General features: G+C 43.8%; 1 protein-coding gene across 5 annotated transcripts in view; it reads left to right on the top strand.

Annotated features, from left to right (window-relative positions):
• The window catches only part of LOC116085393 (ubiquitin-conjugating enzyme E2 E2), a 280,270-nt gene that overhangs the window by 260,851 nt on the left and 1,493 nt on the right, over nucleotides 1–17,926 (top strand). The window lies entirely within an intron of this gene.

The following is a 17,926-nucleotide window of genomic DNA, read 5'->3' as shown; positions in this document are numbered from 1 at the left end:
GTGATTACAGATATTTGTTTTAGCTAGACTGGCTGATCAGCAAGCTCTGAAATCCACCTACCTCCTGCCTCTACCCTCAGCACTGGGATTACAGGTAGCTGGAGTGGTATCCAGCTTTTATTTAGGTAGAAGGATCAGAACTCTGGTCTTTATTCTTGCACAACAAGCGCTTTACCACTGAGCCATCTCCACAGACCCCTGTACCCTGTTTATCTCAAGAGAGCTTTAGTCATTGAAGGGACTTTGGCCATCTCAAGCATGTCAAGCATGGCTCTGACAGGCCTTACATCTCCCATTCCCTCTGCCTTTCTAAAAACCATTAGAGTACATTTCTAAAGCTACCCACCATGGTCTCTTTCCTTATTTGGCCACTTCTTCCTCCTGAGGCTGACTACCAAGGTCCAGCTATCAAAATGATTAAAGTCCAGCAGTCAGAAGCACACTTTGGCTCACCTAATTAATATAACCAATTAAAATTAAATACTTTATCCTAACACAGGTTTTCCTGTGTGCCTTTATAAACTGTCATTTGCCTATGGCCACATCTGTCTCCTTTCTGTACAGGGGCAATCCTCTGACCTGTTCTGGAACAAAGACCTCTCTCTTCCCCCTCCCCCTTGTTCTCTTCCCCTCTCCCTCATCCTCTATCTCCTGTCTTTGTCTCATTTTCCCTGCTGTCTGTCCTTGTGGGGCAGATAAACCTCCTTTATGTGAGAACTCGGTCTTAATACTCAGTGACTTTGTGTGAAAGGTCACGTTTGATAATACCTCCTAGGAGTTATGTCTGTGGACTTGAATGACAGGGCCATGACTTACATAAACACATTTTCCACAGAGGTGTGCATTAGGCAATCATACCCTATTATTTTTCAAACATCATCTACATCTGAATGACTTTTGTTTTTATAAGTAACTGTGATATAGCAGGAATTGCCTCTACATCTTTTATGGCTTTAAATGAGTGATTTAAAAAAATAAATAATAACTTCACTAGATAAAATAGAAAAACTTTTCATTTTAAAATATACTTTACCAAAGAAAAACTATCCAATGTAGTTCATACTTATTTTCACTTTCATTTTTATAAATTTTTAAAAATATAAAAGTGTGTACCTTAGTGTAAAATAACAGAGAAATAGCCTGACTACAGTCTCTTCCTCTTTGCAGTCTGTTAACACTATGCTTTAGTTATTTGTTATATAAAACCACAGGCTTCCCTTGGCTCTGCATACTGGTGTAGTGTGTACATCGTTCCTATTCACCACCTACCCACTCCCTCTGCCAGGCTTTCCTCGTCCTGCACCAGGCTGGACACTCTGTTCTTCTGTGTCCTCAGTCTGAAACTGTGGAGACACTAGAGATCTTCGCTGTATGAGACAGCACATACTTCCATCATGCCACATCTCTTTCTCACCTAGTTAGGGAGTATAAACATGGAACACCCTGCTCTGCAGACGTGTCAGCAGTGCCATGCACCTGACACCGTCATCTCTGTGGCTCTCTGAGATGGCAGGGACTGTAAGGTGTTCCTATTGTCTGACTCTAAACTGTTCTAGTATTCTCTGCACTCGTGCCTGACTTCTCTGAAGCTCATTGTGACTTGACTCTGGGATGTGTCTTTTCTGAGAACCTTGTAATTCCCCTCATATCACATGATGTCACACAGATGAACCCAACGAAAGGTTAAACCTTACCATGTTAAAAGGAATGAAGTAAGGGAAGCCAGCTTACACTTGGAAGCTGTCGGGAATATCAGAGTCCTGACCTGACTTACACTAACAAGCTGCTAACTTTAGATAGATAGATTTGCTCATTTATGAGTTGAAGCCTGTACTCCTGACCCCTCCAGGGTCACTGGGTAAAACCACATAGTGTATGCAGACCCTGGTAAACACTTTGAAAGCTCAAGTGAGTATCAGTGCATAAAATGTATTCAACAGAAAGCTCATCCTAGCTGTGAGAGATTAGATGACCAGGCCTTTGAAATGCTTAAAACAGCAATTTTGTTGTCTTTGTGATGTCTTGAAACAGCTTTTTTTCTAGATTTATAAGTCTGCAATTCTTAGTGTGATGGATTTCATTATCTATAAGGAAAATGAGTAGAAAAACATTATAAGTCAAATTCGATTATTACATTTTGCTTTTGACTTATAAGCTTGTATTCTGGGTCATTTAAATATTCAAGATAATCCTATCAACTTAATTAATTAAAATCTGCATTTCTATTTCCAGCACCCACCAATAAGCAAACCATCCCCTCATTCAATGCCCTCTGACTATATTGAGCATTTAAAAGAACCTTATTTCAAATACAAGCCTTTCTGCTTTCACCCATATACCACCCTACTGTATTGTTGTTAGCTTATATAGAATATGTGTCATAGGTCTAAAAGACAAAATATGCCAGACTAAATAGCCAGGGATATAGTTCTAGTGGAATACTTACCTAGCAAGAACAAGGCCCTGATTTCAATCCCTATTAACCCCTCCCCTAACTCCACCACTGGGAAAAAAAAAATCTTGAGGTCAGTGACTAACTAGATTCAAAACAGGAGTAAAGCTAGTTATTTACAGGGAGGTTTAAGTAAATGTAGTTAACTAAACTGGACACACGTTAACTATCCACATTGCTTGTTGTTTTTAAATTGTCTATGTGAATACATACAAGTAATAGGAACCCAGTTTCCATACCTGTTTTAAACAGCTAGAACACTAGGTCTCGGAAAGCAAGCAACTCAGCAATGCTCTGCCTTCATGTCTGAGGCGCTAGCCAGGCTATAACTGGGCAGAGAAAACTGGAGAGAACCCAGTGGTCTCTTCTGATAAAACGACGTAGATGCCTGGGAAATGACACAGGAATGACGCAGGAATGACACAGAGCTGATATACAGGTCCCTCCCAAGTTCTGCCCCCTCCAGACTTTGGTTTAAGTCTCCATGGAGCCCTCAGACACTTCCTGTCCCAACAGCACACAAAACTAGCTGTGGATCATAGATCTACCCTAAAACCATCTCAAAGTAGCTGTGGAGGGTCAAACAGCGGCTAAACAAGACTTGCTAAAGTAACATGAGGCACACAGCCTCATATGGTAAGCTGGATGAAGCCGCTTCCTAGCCTCAGTCTCTGGGACCCATATGGTAGAAGAAGAGAGATAACACTTGCACACACTCTGACCCCCACATGTGTGCTGTGGCATATGCTTACTCACACATGCGTATACACACAGAGGTAAATAATAAGTTTTAAGAAAAATAAAAGTCTCCCTGCTTAATGTCCATTCAAATGTGACCAAAAAAAGCAGGACTTAAAAAGCAGGAAACAGCCGGGCGGTGGTGGCGCACGCCTTTAATCCCAGCACTTGGGAGGCAGAGGCAGGCGGATTTCTGAGTTCGAGGCCAGCCTGGTCTACAGAGTGAGTTCCAGGACAGCCAAGGCTACACAGAGACACCCTGTCTCGGAAAAAAAAAAAAAAAAAAAAAAAAACAAAAAGCAGGAAACAGAATTTAGAGCCAAAAGAAAAACAAATAGAAGTCCTAGCATTGGATTTCCGTTGGTTAGAAATGCAAGCTTTGCAGAAACACTGCTAGTTTTCATTCATATGCAAGTATTAATGTTCTTATCACAAAACATGAAGGCTTAAGGAACATGTTGGCTTCTCAACTCGTTGACCCAAATCCAGCCATGCGCATGCTTCTGCTGGCTGTTGTGGAAGTGTGTTAGACATTACTCTCAACTCTGGTGGCCTTGGTCAAGCTATGTTGAGCAGCTACACCTTTTATGTATTTCTAGATGTCCTATTCCCAAGCACCTATCTTCTCCAATACACAGAGGCCACTAACTGGCTTATTCCTGAACTTAGGGTATCTCTTTCATCATGAATAGTTGGCAATGTGTGTCTTTTCTACTTTCTTGTACTGTGTTAATTTTATACAGAACCAGAAAATAAAGTAGCAGTTTCAGCCTGTGACTCCAGCATTCAGGAAGCCGAGGGAGTTAGGTTAGTTGAGTTCCACAGGGACTGAGCTACACAGGGAGTCCTTGTCTCCAAAAATAGAGTTAGTAACACATTTTAGAAGTAATGAACCATAGCTTTACTGAAGTTGAGATGTGGCATTAGAGACCCAATTCCAGAGGCGACTACAAGAGGAAGGCCTGTGTTAGCATCCACCTAGTCACCTGGGAAACTGCAGTCCTCTTGTCTCTTTTGTGACTTCCTGGTAAACAGTGTGAGTTCTTCTCTAGGTTTTGAATTGTGTTTAAATGTGTACTGTTTCTTCTGTGCATCATTCATACATACCTTTGTATGCACCACCTACAAGATAGAACAGAAACAAGCCAGGAATGGCTGCACTCTTTCCTTCTTCCATGCTGTCCAGCCTGATGGCTTTAACCAGTTGCAGAGGTCCTGGGCATTGTGCAGGTTAAGCAGTTGATACCCTTGCCAGCCCCATGCTGTCCCCTCACTCCCTGAGATCTTGTTTAGAGTATGGACCCAATGAAGTCTGATATTATACCTTAGTTCCATATCAGATGACCTCAATAGGGTTCTCTCAAATCACCATTTCCTGCTTTTACTCTCAATAAAAAGAAACAGTTTCCATTGGAAGAAACTTAGGCCAAGCTTTAGGAGTCTAGGTTAGTAGTAACATTTGGGCGCTGTACCCATGTGGCCACTCAGGATCTTTGGTGACCAGAGAAGTGATAAGCAAGATGTTGCGCTTCAGGAGTCATGTGATGACTATCTTGGCTGTCAACTTGACTACATCTAGAATTAACTAAAACCCAAAATTGGAGGTACACACCTGCCAGCTCGGTCTACATGGTGAGTTCCAGGACAGCTGGAGCTACATAGTAAGACCATGTCCTGGAAAAAAAAGAAAAAGAACAGGACAAAACAAACAAAAACAAAACAACAAAAAACAACCCGAGTGTGAGCCACAGTGAGAGATGGAGTGAATGCAGAGGTGAGTATTTGAGTGTTTAGTAAAATCAAAAAGTCAGACTAAAGGGCCAGGGAGATGTCTGTTGCTAAAGTGCTTGCCTTATAAGCACAAGGGCCCAGTTTGATCCCTAGAACTCACATTTAGAAACCAGGAATGGTGGCATACACTTGTAACCCCCAGTCCTGGGAAAACAAAGACAGGATCCCTGGGGCCCTCTGGCCAGCCATCAAGATCCAGGTCAGCCAGAAACCTTGTCATAGAAAAGACTGTGACATCTAAGGATGACACCCAAAGTTCTCTCTAGCCTCCACACACATACACACACACACACACACACACACACACACACACACACACACGCACGTGCACGTGCAGAAGAAGCCTACTTAAGTATTTAAAAATGAATAAATGACTTGGCATATGCCCCGTTACTGAAGCCCAGAGTGTGAGAAAGCCCAGAGTATGTGTCATACTTGCGAAAGCAGAATGCTTATTGAAGGTCTATGTGCTCGTGGAGGAGCAGCTTTCTATTGCTCACTGCTCTGTTAGTTTTGGTACCTGTTTCCACACATGGCAGCATGCCACAAATGCCCTTGATTTGTTCGGTGATAATGTAAGCTATCATCTGTGTGAATAAACTGAAGTAGATTGTACACTAGCCACTTAAAAGTTGCCCTTTGTTTCTGGGGATTTCAGTTTGTTTTTCTAAATACCTCTTTTCCATTTGTACTCATTTTTCTGGCCATTAACAGTAGTTCTCTGGTTTTAGACATAGACTTGCTTTTTCAGAAACTGTGACTATGAACTAAATGAACTCAGTACAGGGTATAAAATCAAGACACAAAATTCGAGCTGTTAAAGGAAACAATTGAATTTGCAATTGCATCAGAAAGGATGTATAGAGACTGAAGGGATGACTCGGTGTTTAAGAGCATGTGCTGCTGTTAGAGAGGATCTGAGTTCAATTCTCATCTATACCCCCAGGTTCAGAGTGTCCTCTTCCAGGTGTCATGAGCACCAGCCACACAAGGGTTACACATACATAAATGAAGACACTCATACATACTCATAAAATTAGAAATAAACAAATCTCTTTTTAAAAAAATACTTAGGAGAGCTGGAGAGATGGCTCAGTGGTTAAGAGCACTGACTGCTCTTCCAGAGGTCCTGAGTTCAATTCCCAGCAACCATATGGTGACTCACAACTATCTGTAATGTGATCCAATAGCCCCTTCTGGTGTGTCTGAAGATAGCTACAGTGAACTCATATAAATAAAAAAAGAATAAAAAAAATTCTCACTGATTTAAAAAAAAAAATACTTAGGAATAATTTAACCAAGGAGGTCAATAGCGTGACATTGAGCATCCCTTAAAGGAGGAGCTCAAAGGGCATTTATAGTTATGGCTCAAAAGAATTCACATTAAAATGTCTTTAGTAGCCAAGGCAATGCCTTGAAACCTTACCTCTCAGGATCCACTAATGTGCAGACAATTTTAGGGTATTTGGGCCATTTGGAGCCTACAAAAATGATTCTATGTTACACCTGTTAAAATGGCTAAGATCAAAAACTCAATTGACAGCTCATGCCAATGAGGTTGTAGATTAAGGGGGTCACTCACTCCTCCACTGCTGGTGAGAGTGCAGACTCACATAGCCACTTTGAAAATCAGCATGGCAATTTCTCAGGAAATTGGAAATTGATCTACCTCAAGAGGACACTCTATCCTACTGGAAAGACAGTTACTTAGCTATGTTCATAGCAGCTTTATTGGTAAGAGCCAGAAACTGGAAACAAACCCAAATGTCCCTCAACTGAAGAATGGATTTAAAAACAAAAATGGTACATTGACACAATAAATACATCATGAAATTTGCTGGCAAATGGATAGAACTAGAAAGGAAAGTCATCCTAAGTGAGCTAATCCAGACCTAGAAAGACAAACATAATGTGTACTCACTTATAAGTGGATATTAGCTTAAAGCTTAATCATCCTGCAATCCACAGATCCAGAGGTGGTAAGAAACAAGTAAGGCTAAAAAGGAGATGCGAGGATCTCCCTGGGAATGGGAAATGAAATAGGTGTTAGGTGGGCTGGGGGCAGATAGAGAAGGCAACAGGAGAGATCAGGGATGCAAGATAGAGAGAGTACTGAGAGGGATGACAATTGGAGTGGGAAACATTTCAGAGTGAGGTAGAAGCCTAGTGTAATGGAAACCCCATGGACTCTACTAGTTCTCCACTGACAAAGACTCCTAGTAATGGGGGACAAGGAGCTGGAACCAGCCGCCCTCACTGGAACACCAATCCAGCCACAGAATCTCTGACCTGCAGTTTTTCCTGCCTGCAGGATGTGTTGGTACCAGAGCCTAGCAAAATCCTCATCAGAGAGACTAGAGAAACTTCATCCAGCAATGGACGGGAACAGATGCAGAGTCACACAGCCAAACATTAGGCAGATTTGAGGAGTTCTATGGGGGAGGGGGAGGAAGGATTGGAGGAGCCAGAGGGGTCAAAGACACCACAAGAACATAAGCCACAGAACCAACTGAGTGGGACTCATGTGGGCTCACAGAGATCAGGGAGCCTGGTGGGGTCTGACCTAGGTCCTCTGCATATAGGTTATTGTTGTGTAGCTTGGTGTTCTTGTGGGATTCCTAACAGTAGGAGCAGGGGCTGCCTTTGACTCTTTTGCCTGCCTTTAGGACCTTTTACTCCTACTGTTGTCCAGCCATGATATGAGAATATGTTCCTGGTTATTGTAGCTTGCTGTGCCATATTTGGTTGATGCCTCTGGGAGGGAGGCCTGCTCTTTTCTGAGAGGAGGTGGGGGGGGAGTGGATCAGGAGAAAAGGGAGAGGGGATGGGAGAAGATGGGGAGGGAAAATTGCAGTAGGTATGAAATATATGAGAGAAGAATTTCTAAAATGGGAAAAAAAACTATGCAACTTTACTGAAAATAATAAAAAGTGCTTGAATTAAAAAGAAAAAATTTAAATGGAAAAGAGTTAGACACCCAATGTGGACCTCTGGACTCTACACACATACCACATGTACACATGCACATGTACCACAGACACCAAAAACTAAAAGAATTTAGGTCAGCAAAATAAAGTACAGGAAACTAATGTCTCAACACAAACACAACAGCATGTGTGCTGTATGGGCTGAACATTGCTAACCTTAGTTTTGACAGACTAAAATCACCAGCTAATGGCATTAAACCACTAAAGTTTTATATTTATGTTTTCCCTGGAGATTTAATTATTCATCTTAATTTTAGCTTATAACTTCATTGTAAATTGAGGATGGCTTGTTAGTATAACCATGAGCCTTTTAAGAATTCCAAGTGCGTTTGATTTAGCAGTTAGCCTTATTCCCAGGGGTAAAGAATCTCAGAACCAGTGGGTAGGGAAGGCTGGAAACATCCTGCTTCCTGCCCTGGAATCAACAGGATCTTGACCTGTCTGTCCTCTTCCCTGTCCCAGGCCACACACACTTGCTTACCCTGGGGGCTCTCCTGTGTCAGAAAGGCTCTGCAGAGGCTTAGGCTTAGTCAAAGCAGGAGTTAGACTTCAGTAACTGAGCTAATTTTTATTTCCAATCTTAATCCACTTACTTGCACAGAAAGTTAAAGGAGGTTCCATGGCTAAGGAGCCAGCAGCCCTGTCCACCTGGAGCATGCCTTTGTCCTTCCTCTCTTGGCTTCCTCTTTTCTATGGTTGTTACAGGTATCTTAAGGCAAATCCTGGTATTCAATGCTTGCTTTATCTTTGTATACGTAATTAATATTTTACTGATTTTTTGTGCTATTATCAGCCCAGGTAATTTAAATATGTAAAGCTCTCTAGGTGCTTGTTAAACCTAATTTGCAAGAGAAAGACAATCACTATTTCTGCAGAAGCCCTGGTCTCCTTTAGAAGCCAGCTCTCCCTCCTCCCAACTTTGTCCCTGCAGAGCTGAGTTCAATGCATGTGCTCAGTGGGTCCTCATAGTCTCCTTAATTTCTTTTATTGTGAGCCTTTTCATTTTACCTGGACTGTATCCTTTCAAGACTTCAGTAAACTTCAGAGTGACCATCTGAGGATGAAGCAAGCGTCCTCAGTGAAAGCATTCCATGTATGAAGTACTAACAAATGGGTATAACTAAAGGGGTATGTGCCCCATTGACGTTTGCCCAGCAAACTGACACAGACTACTGAGGCACAGATCCCTGTAGCCTGCATGGCTTGTTTGTTCTTCTAGGCCTAAGTGAAGTAAGATAATGAGTGTGGCCACCAAAACTGTCCTCTCAGAACTCAGACAGAAACAGAGCCAAACTTTAGGCACAGAAGGTACTTTAGCCTGGCAAAACAAAATTATGTGTTGCCATCCCTCAGTCCTTCTGAACATTCGAGGCAGTGTTAAGAATAAGCTAGAGAAATGATAACTCATTTACAAGTGAGAAAGTGTAAGTGCTCACTTGCAGATGTGAGTACAGGGATGGCGGGTTGGTTACTCTAGCATCTTCCCACCCCTGTACTGTGCTAAACATATAATCTCTATGCAAATCAGGAAGCATTTTTATAACTGAAACAAATGTGGTGAATTAGAGAAAACTAAGTAGAGATATTTTAAGTATTCATTAAGGCCTTCAGGGCAAGAGAGTGACTTAAACATCATTAGGCTACTATAAAAACACCTATTTTAGAATTTAAATGGGGCTGTGTGATTTGGTTCACGTTGCCACATTCAATTTTGACACCAAAAGCATATTCCAAAAGAGACTCAGAATTGCATGGGTGTGACTGCCCACCATGCAAGCATTTACAAATTAGGAGGGCCTTAGGCCACTCTTTTTTCTTTAAAATTAAAAGTGGCATTTGTATTTCTAGTACAAATTCTGTCATGGTACCTAGGCTCAGTGACAGACCACCTGTTTATCACGTACAAGACCCTGGGTTCACTCCTCAGCCCCCTCAATACCCCCCCCCAACACACACACACAAAACAAATTTTATGGTTTGACCATGTAGTGTGAATTAAGACCTCTGTAGGTGAATGTGGAATTATCCACATGGGGAGTGTTGTACTCAGACCCAAGTATATATGGCCTACTCTCACTCTGCTCCTCTCTCCGAGTGTGTGTGTGTGTGTGTGTGTGTGTGTGACACACACACACACACATACACAGTATTAGTAATTTTCCTTGTTGCTGTTACAAACTACCAACAGAAACAACTTGAGGAAGGAACGTTTGTCTCAGCTCACAACTCAAGGGAAAACCCTGTCACCTGGAGGATGAAGCCATTGGTAACATGCCATCCACTGTCTAGAAACAGAAATATATGAACACTAGTACTCAACCTGCTTTCTCCTTTTCATTCAGTCCAGGAGCCCAGCTCGTGGAGCAGTGCCACCCACAACAGGATGGGTCTTCCCCTCTCAGTCCCGCCAGCTGTGGGAATCCCTCACCTTCAAGCCCAGAGGCTTGTCTCCTTGGTGACTCTAGATCCTGTCTAGTCTATAGGAGCTATAACAGATGCTCTTTCATTTCCCTTACTTTATTTCCCGTTATGTGTCCCAGTGGCCTCTTGTTCTCTTTGAAGTACGTTCTTATGGAGCAGATGGTCGTTAGGTAACGTTGTATTAGGATGAGACTCAGAATGTAAGCATTTCTCTGGGTGGAGTGCCTGAATCAGGAAGGGGCAACAGGCCTGGGAAACAGCCAAATAGGAAGGTGTCAGGAGCAACCAGATGCAAGCTGAAGTCACCACTGTAACGTCGGTCTGCAGGCATCCGAAAGACAAGTGACTACTAATGGGCTCCTGTGGGAAGGATGCAAATAATGAAATCAACTGGTACAGACTACATAGCCATAAATATACTAAAAAAAGCAGTGGCTTGTGACCTTTAATGAGGAAAATTGTACAATATGTGAACCATATCTCCTTGAGACTGCAGTATCTCTTCCAATATCTTAACATTTTTATTTTCTGGGCTTGCTTGCTGCATCTGAAGCTTTGGGCTATAGAATTTGAGTCAAGTTACATGTGGGTCTCTGTTTTTGAGGCACTATTGGGAAGTTTTGATTAACTAAGCCTAGAACTGCTGCCAGTGGCTGTTAGCAAATGTGTCATCTGTGCTAAGCTCCACAGATCTGCTCTTAACTGTGCACTCCATGGTTCAGATCACATTGATTGAATGTGCTAACACAGAGACTTAAAGAAGTTTTTAAAGCTTTAGAAGTATATATTGTGTACGTGTGTGTTATTTATGTATCCAACTTTGTGTGTAATACATATAGAAGCCAGGGGTTGGTGTCAAATGTCTTCCTCAGTCTCTCTCCACCTAATTCTTTCGAGGCAGTGTCTCTTACTTAGCCTGGAATACACTGCTTCAGCTACTCTGGCAGGTCAGAAGCCCCAGGGATCCTCCTGGTCCCCTGCGATCACATGCTGCAGCTTCAGATGCTGAGGAGCAAATGTGTCCACGTGGCTCCAGAGCTGTCTCTGGTGTCTCTGTCTTAGAGTGTCTTTGAGCTTGTGGCTAGGGTGTTTTCACCATTTACTGAGCAGTCTCAGGAGTGTTCTTCAGAAGCAGGGCTTCCTTCCCTCCACACTGGCTGTGCTATATCTCTGACTCATGTCTGTCCCTGGACAACATCTGGCAGATCCTGCAATGTTCAAGTCACTTTCAGCTCTCAAATGGTCTATCTGATAGGTCCCAAGGCCATACTCAACTACTCCGGCAGGTCTCCCTCCTCCCTCCAGGTGACTCTGAGATGCCTCTTTCCTCTCTCCAGGGCCTGGCTCCCCAGGGGGGCGGGGAGGGTAGAGCTGAGGAGTGTGCATACAATGTCCCTGAGCCCACCCTCCCACAGTTGCTGTCTTTCTGGCATCTTTCATATACCCTGACATGTCCTCCAAGCCTTCTTGTGACAGGCCAGAGGCCACATCACATGAGGAAGTTTCAAGTTCACTTCCCAGTTCCCTGACATTCAGGAGCCGATGCTGACCCAAGCTCCTTGGCCACCCCTCCCAGTCATGCTTTGGTAAATGCTTGGCAGCTGGTGGAGGCAGGGGCTGAGGGTGAGACATACCTGTGTACTTACGAATCTATTTCATCTTCTGCTAGGAAGAACATGAGTCCATGATCTGCAAACCAGAACACAGTGCAGTGCTCTTTATGCAGGTCCCCTGTGGCCAAATAATTCTTCCAGAAAGCCCAGGCTGCTTTTTCCTTTGCTTGTTGTCTGCTTGAATCCTATGGCTGTGTCTGGTAAATGAACATAGTTTCTGTGTGAATGCTGCCTGATATTTTTATTTAAGAAATACAGCTCAGGAGGACACGGGAGACCGAGACCGACCTGTTAGCGTCAGCACCGTCCCTGTTCAGACACAGGCTGCTCTTACACACGATGCTGTTTTCTCCTCTTGCAGTTACTGCAGTTGGCTGCATTCTGAAACCATTAAAACTCCAGAAATCAGCAGTTCATACACTTTAAATTCCACGCTGTTCTCAGTAGCAAGATGAGGCCTCACAGTGTATGCTGTGAGCACTTCCCAGCCCTTCCTCATCCAGTGGCTGCGCTCACTGCGGGTCAGACACCCTATTACACGGCTTATGCTCAGTCCTTATTCTGCTCAGTGACGATGAGTGTGAACACATGAGAACAGAGGTGACAAGAAAGGCCACATACACTCTGACTGGTGCCATTGGCCACCTTGTCAGCAAACATAAAACCAAGGTGTGTGTAGGCTTCAATCCCATGCAGAGTTGCAGGCCTCCTTGTGTGTCTGAGGTGAGGGTAGACTCCTGAAGCAGTGTTCAAGTTAAAATGTAAGACTCTCAGCACACAGCACACTGCAGTGTGATCTGCATGGGCAGCCCGTGCCTTATCACTCACTAAGTCTAGGACTGGCAGCCAACACAATGATGGATCAGGTCTCGTTTGTAGCATATTCCAATTTCAAGCTACTACCATGACCCTCATAGAATATGCAGTCCAAACAAGATGTCCGGAGACATACTGGACTTTCCACCATGCAAATGAGTACCAAAGATGAGCCCAGACAGTGGTAATAACAGAAGGCAGGCAAACAATGGAGAGAGAGTGTGTGTAAGGTTTTCCTACCTTTTTTTAATATTATACATTTATATAATTTTACTTTTAATAATGACTGTGTTCAGATTCCTACAAAATTCAGAACTGCCCAGCAGATAGGCTACACACCACCCCTCTCCCACAGTACTCTCCACCAGTCCCTGCCACTGGAGTACCATCTGCCTGACAGTGGCCTCTTGATACACAAGCAAGACAGCAGTGGTCCTGGATGCAGCTACAAATCAGCAAGCAGGCCAGCTGCCTGCACATCTCACCTGACTCAACCTCAGCAAGGGACCACACTCAGGTTTCCCTCCTGCCAGCATGCCACAGAAAATAGGGCACCCCCACGGTAGCACATACCTTAACTCCCAAAGCTGGAGCCCCTGCTTCCCTGGGCTTCCTGGCTCTCCCTTACCTGGTGTGTTAAGGACTTCCAGAGTCAGCTCAGACAGGACGTCTTCTTCCTAATTAGTCTCAAATGGAAATATTACTGTCCATAGAACAAGGAATGTTTGACACTTCTTTTAGCATCCTTAACCCTTAACTAATAACAGCAAAGCTCGCTAGGTGCACTCGGTTTTATTTCTTATTCTCAATTTAAATCTAGTTTTAGCATGTCTGCCATTTAATTAAAATCATTTTCTCCTTGTTGTAGTTTGGATCTCAAATACCCAGTAAAGGCACTGTGATAAAGGCTTGGTCCCTGGCCCATGGGCTCATTGAGAGGTAGTAGAACTTTCAGGAGTTGGAGCCATTCGGCATGGGGACATGCCATGAAGGGTATGTGGGTCTCTCTCTCTCTCTCTCTCTCTCTCTCTCTCTCTCTCTCTCTCTCTCTCTCTCTCTCTCTCTCTCTCTCTCTCTCTCTCTCTCTCTCTTTGGATGCTGTGGATTCCTTAAACAACTTCTTCCACCCTCCCCCTTTCTTCTGCCATGATGAACCGAGCCAGCACATCACACACAACACCATCGAGCATGTATGAGCTGGGGCCTGAAAGGAAGAACCGTCTCCTCCTTCTAACTTATTTTTCTGAGGCATTGTGTTGCAGCAATTGAAAGTTAACTAGCTCGTTAAATCACTCTTTAAGTTGTACACAGGCACCCCTAAAATACATCTTTCAGACAATCTTTCTGCTTTACCTTAGACCCCTAATTAATAGTGCAAGTTCCATCAACATACAAAACCCCAGCTTTTTCTGATAACAACTCAACCCCTTACTAGTGTAACTAGCAGAGCAGAGGAATGCCAGAGAGCATCGCAGCATGCTGCAGATTGGCGGGAGCCTTGTGGCCCTGGGGGAAAAGAACTTGATTCTCCAAATCTGATCACATCAGTGTTCTGAAAGTTCAGAGAAGCAAAGGTGGTGGGTATAATACAGACTCACCCACCCAGGCTGAAAAACCTACAACAGTGAAGTTCTAACAGGAGCCAGAAAAACAACAATCAGTGTTTGAAGTATAGTCCAATACTACAAAGTATTTGGCCTGGAAGAGAGTGATTGAAAAAGAAGCTGGTGAGATAACCCATCAGGTAAAGGACTCTTGCTGCCATGCCTGGTGACTTGAGTGAGTCTCCAGGACCCACATGATAAAAGGAGAACCGTCTCCTGCAAGCTGTCCTGTGACCTCCACACACATGCATGTGCGCGCGCGCACACACACACACACACACACACTAAATAATAACTAAAAAAAGAACCACTCAAGTGCAGATCCAGATGTACTCCACAGTTTTGTGTCTGAGTGGAAATGGTCCTTGTAAGCATGACATCACACCAGAAAATATTAAAGAAAAATTGACTGCTTTCATCACTTAAAAATGTTAACCTATACATGGCAAGAAGCCTCAAAACTGGATTAAAGGAGAAGAGGTAATACCACATAACAGGTGGTCAGAGTAGTTCTTAGACATGCGTTAGGATTTATTGTGGTTAAATACTGAGCAGTCTGCACTAAGAATCACTGAACAGCCTAAGACAACATTGAATGTTCCTATCATAATATGAACTTCTATGATTGAAGAAGTAGGAAATATAGTGGTTTAAGACTTTAGTAAACTTTGCAATTTTATTATTAAAGTGTGTGTGTATGTGTGTGTGTGTGTGTGTGTGTGAGAGAGAGAGAGAGAGAGAGAGAGAGAGAGAGAGAGAGAGAGAGATTACCATGTAGTCATATAGTTTCTTAAAACTGGGAGCTGCTATGTGGCTTGTCTTCATGCTTACAGTGCTCAACTAGAAACTGGAAAACACAGGGTTCAGTCCATGGGTACAGGTTGCTATGGGTGGGGAAGGTGCTGTCAGTCAGCAAGCTTGTCTTCTGTTCCAGTAGAGACAGGAAGGTGAGGGCTTCTCTCCTCTGGGTTGGCTGTTGGTGGCAATGAAGTGTTAGTGAGGCTGTTCCACACTGATGCTCCAGCTTTTTGCCCTAATGTTGCTGTGCTTTTTCTGCCCTGCCCAGTCATTCTGTTGGCTGTCCCTCCTAGCCTTGCAGCCAGCCAGCCAGCTGCCAATGGTCACTAGCAAGCCTTTCTGGGAGTGTTGGAGTCTGCAGCAGACACAAGCAAGACCTGTTTTGTTCCCAAAGTCTTTTTAGCACAGGCAGCTAATTCTTCCTGCTCACATAAGCACGTGTGTAAATACTGTGTGGACAGTTCCACGCTAGGAATGTCACTCCTCAGCAGGCTGTTTGCCAGGCATGAACAAGGCCTTGGGTTCAGTGTTCAGCACACCAGGGCTTTCCATTGTGTGATCTGTATTTTATCTTTGGCTATGAAACACTTTGCAGTCCCACATCCCACTTAGGATACTTGCCACACTTAAAGATGCGTGTGTGTGTGTGTGTGTGTGTGTGTGTGTGTGTGTGTGTGTGTGTGTGTTAGATGTGACCGATGCGACCATGGTACTCCAGCCAGGAAATTCAAAGCTGAAGGAGCTGTTTGGCTCAAGTCTTTCAAGTGCTGAAGCAGATACTGGCTAAGACCAACACTGAACTTCGGTCCTTTTTTACTATCAATGTGAGCCTTTGAAAATAGAGAGAGGGCACAGCTTACAGAAGATGAAAAGCAAATCGTGAGCAAATGCAAGAAGTGTTAGATCTTAGTCAGCATCAGGTTAAACACAAAGACAGCAAAGACAGGTACTGTTTTCTGTTAAGATAGGGGGAAATTTTAATTAGGAATAATTGGTGAGTGTCCAGAAGAAGCACATTTTCTTTCTTTTATTGTTAAATGTTTAGACAACACATGCCAAAGCTTAAAATGTACACACTCTGGTCCTGCAGCATGTCTTGGACATATCTTCCCTCCAGGGATCCTCATATCTACTCTAGACTGGAATAGCAGCTCTTGTGTATTTGTTTGTGTTTGGTGTGGTTCAGTTCAGAGTTTAGTTTTTTGAAACAGTGCTGCTGTGTAGCCCAGGGTAGCCTTGAATTCACATGTGTCCTGCCTCAGCCACCTGTGTCCTGGGATCACAGATATGTGCCACCCTGCCTGGTGGATAGTGTTAGTTCTCATGGCAAACAGTCTGAATCAAACATGATCAATGAAGAATGGGAAAACAAATGCCTGTGGTGGGGATGAGTGCCTGTAGTTATTAAAGGTAAAGAACTTGGTCTGTGCCTGCATCTGAGAAATGTGCCCACTACAGAGGAAAGCAGAAGGTGCATCTGCCCTGGGCTCCCCAGGCACAGGGCTAAGCATCACACTACTGTTCCAAAGAAGATGGCTCCAGAAATAGAGTTGGATGCATGAATTTGAAGGCTCACTTCAGCTCTGCTGTTAGTGGCCCCTTGAACTACTGAGGCCTGTGAGAATAGTCTTGTTGAGTCACAGCTAACAACCAGGAAAGTCAAGCTCTTGCTCCTTACTGGCCATTTGACACGGTACTCTTTGACTCATTATCCTGAATCCTTTCACTCTTCAAACTTTTTAACATCAAGAGCTGCTTTTTGGGGACTGATGAGCTGGTTCAGCCATTAAGAACTCTGGCTGCTCCTCCAGGATAGTGGCTGACAACTGTCTGTAACTCACTCAGCTAGAGAATTTGTGGGATGGACCAAGTGTGTCACTAACAGATCTGTAGAATGAAACAAGTGTTCTGAGGGACCCTCAGCTTTGCACTCTAAACTGCCAGATCCTGGAACAAGTCATTTAATCCAAGGCAGAGAAACACGTCACCGGCTGCACTTTAGCCCCCCGCAGTTGGTGCCTGGTTTCAGCTTAAAGACCAATTTTAAGAAGTAACCTGGCCAGTCTGTACCAGGTGTTATCTGCTTTGTTGCTGCTCTGAATTGTAGCTCCTAGTTGGGTGGGGTTGAGGAGGTAGTGTCAGTGGTGTAGACGTGGGGAGAGTCACAGAACAGAGCAAGCCCTTAGGCTGTTGACTTCTGTGATCCTAAGTGAATGTTGGAACTGGCCTCTTTCTTGGGGTAATTATAACAAGATAACTCAGGCTACGTCTTAGCTTTTGAGCTTAGCTGATGGGGGAACCTGATATTCCTGTGGCATCTGCCTTGCTCGGTCACAGACAGTGCTGACCACAGATGTCCTCCACACTCTCTACTGGTTTATAGTCAGTATCAGCTCTTGCTGCCATTTTCCTGTTAATCCCTTTTCAGGTAACTGCTCTGGTAAACCTGCCTTTTCAACACCAAATATAGAGGAAATAATCTTCAAGGGGAAGAATGAAATGAGAAAACCAGAGTAAACCGGATAAATGACAGGCTCTCAGGAAAGCCGCTGATGCTGGGAAATTGCTTTCACATTTTTTTCCCAATAAACACTGAGGTACCCCCTCTCTGCCAAACGCGCGCGCGCGCGCGCGCGCGCACACACACACACACACACACACACACACACTATGGCCGAGGGCAGCACACACACACACACACACACA

Source organism: Mastomys coucha, unplaced genomic scaffold (assembly GCF_008632895.1).
Source record: "Mastomys coucha isolate ucsf_1 unplaced genomic scaffold, UCSF_Mcou_1 pScaffold9, whole genome shotgun sequence".
Taxonomy (NCBI): domain Eukaryota; kingdom Metazoa; phylum Chordata; class Mammalia; order Rodentia; family Muridae; genus Mastomys; species Mastomys coucha.
The sequence above is the reverse complement of the archived record's forward strand: the minus strand, read 5'-3'. Positions and strand labels throughout refer to the sequence as shown.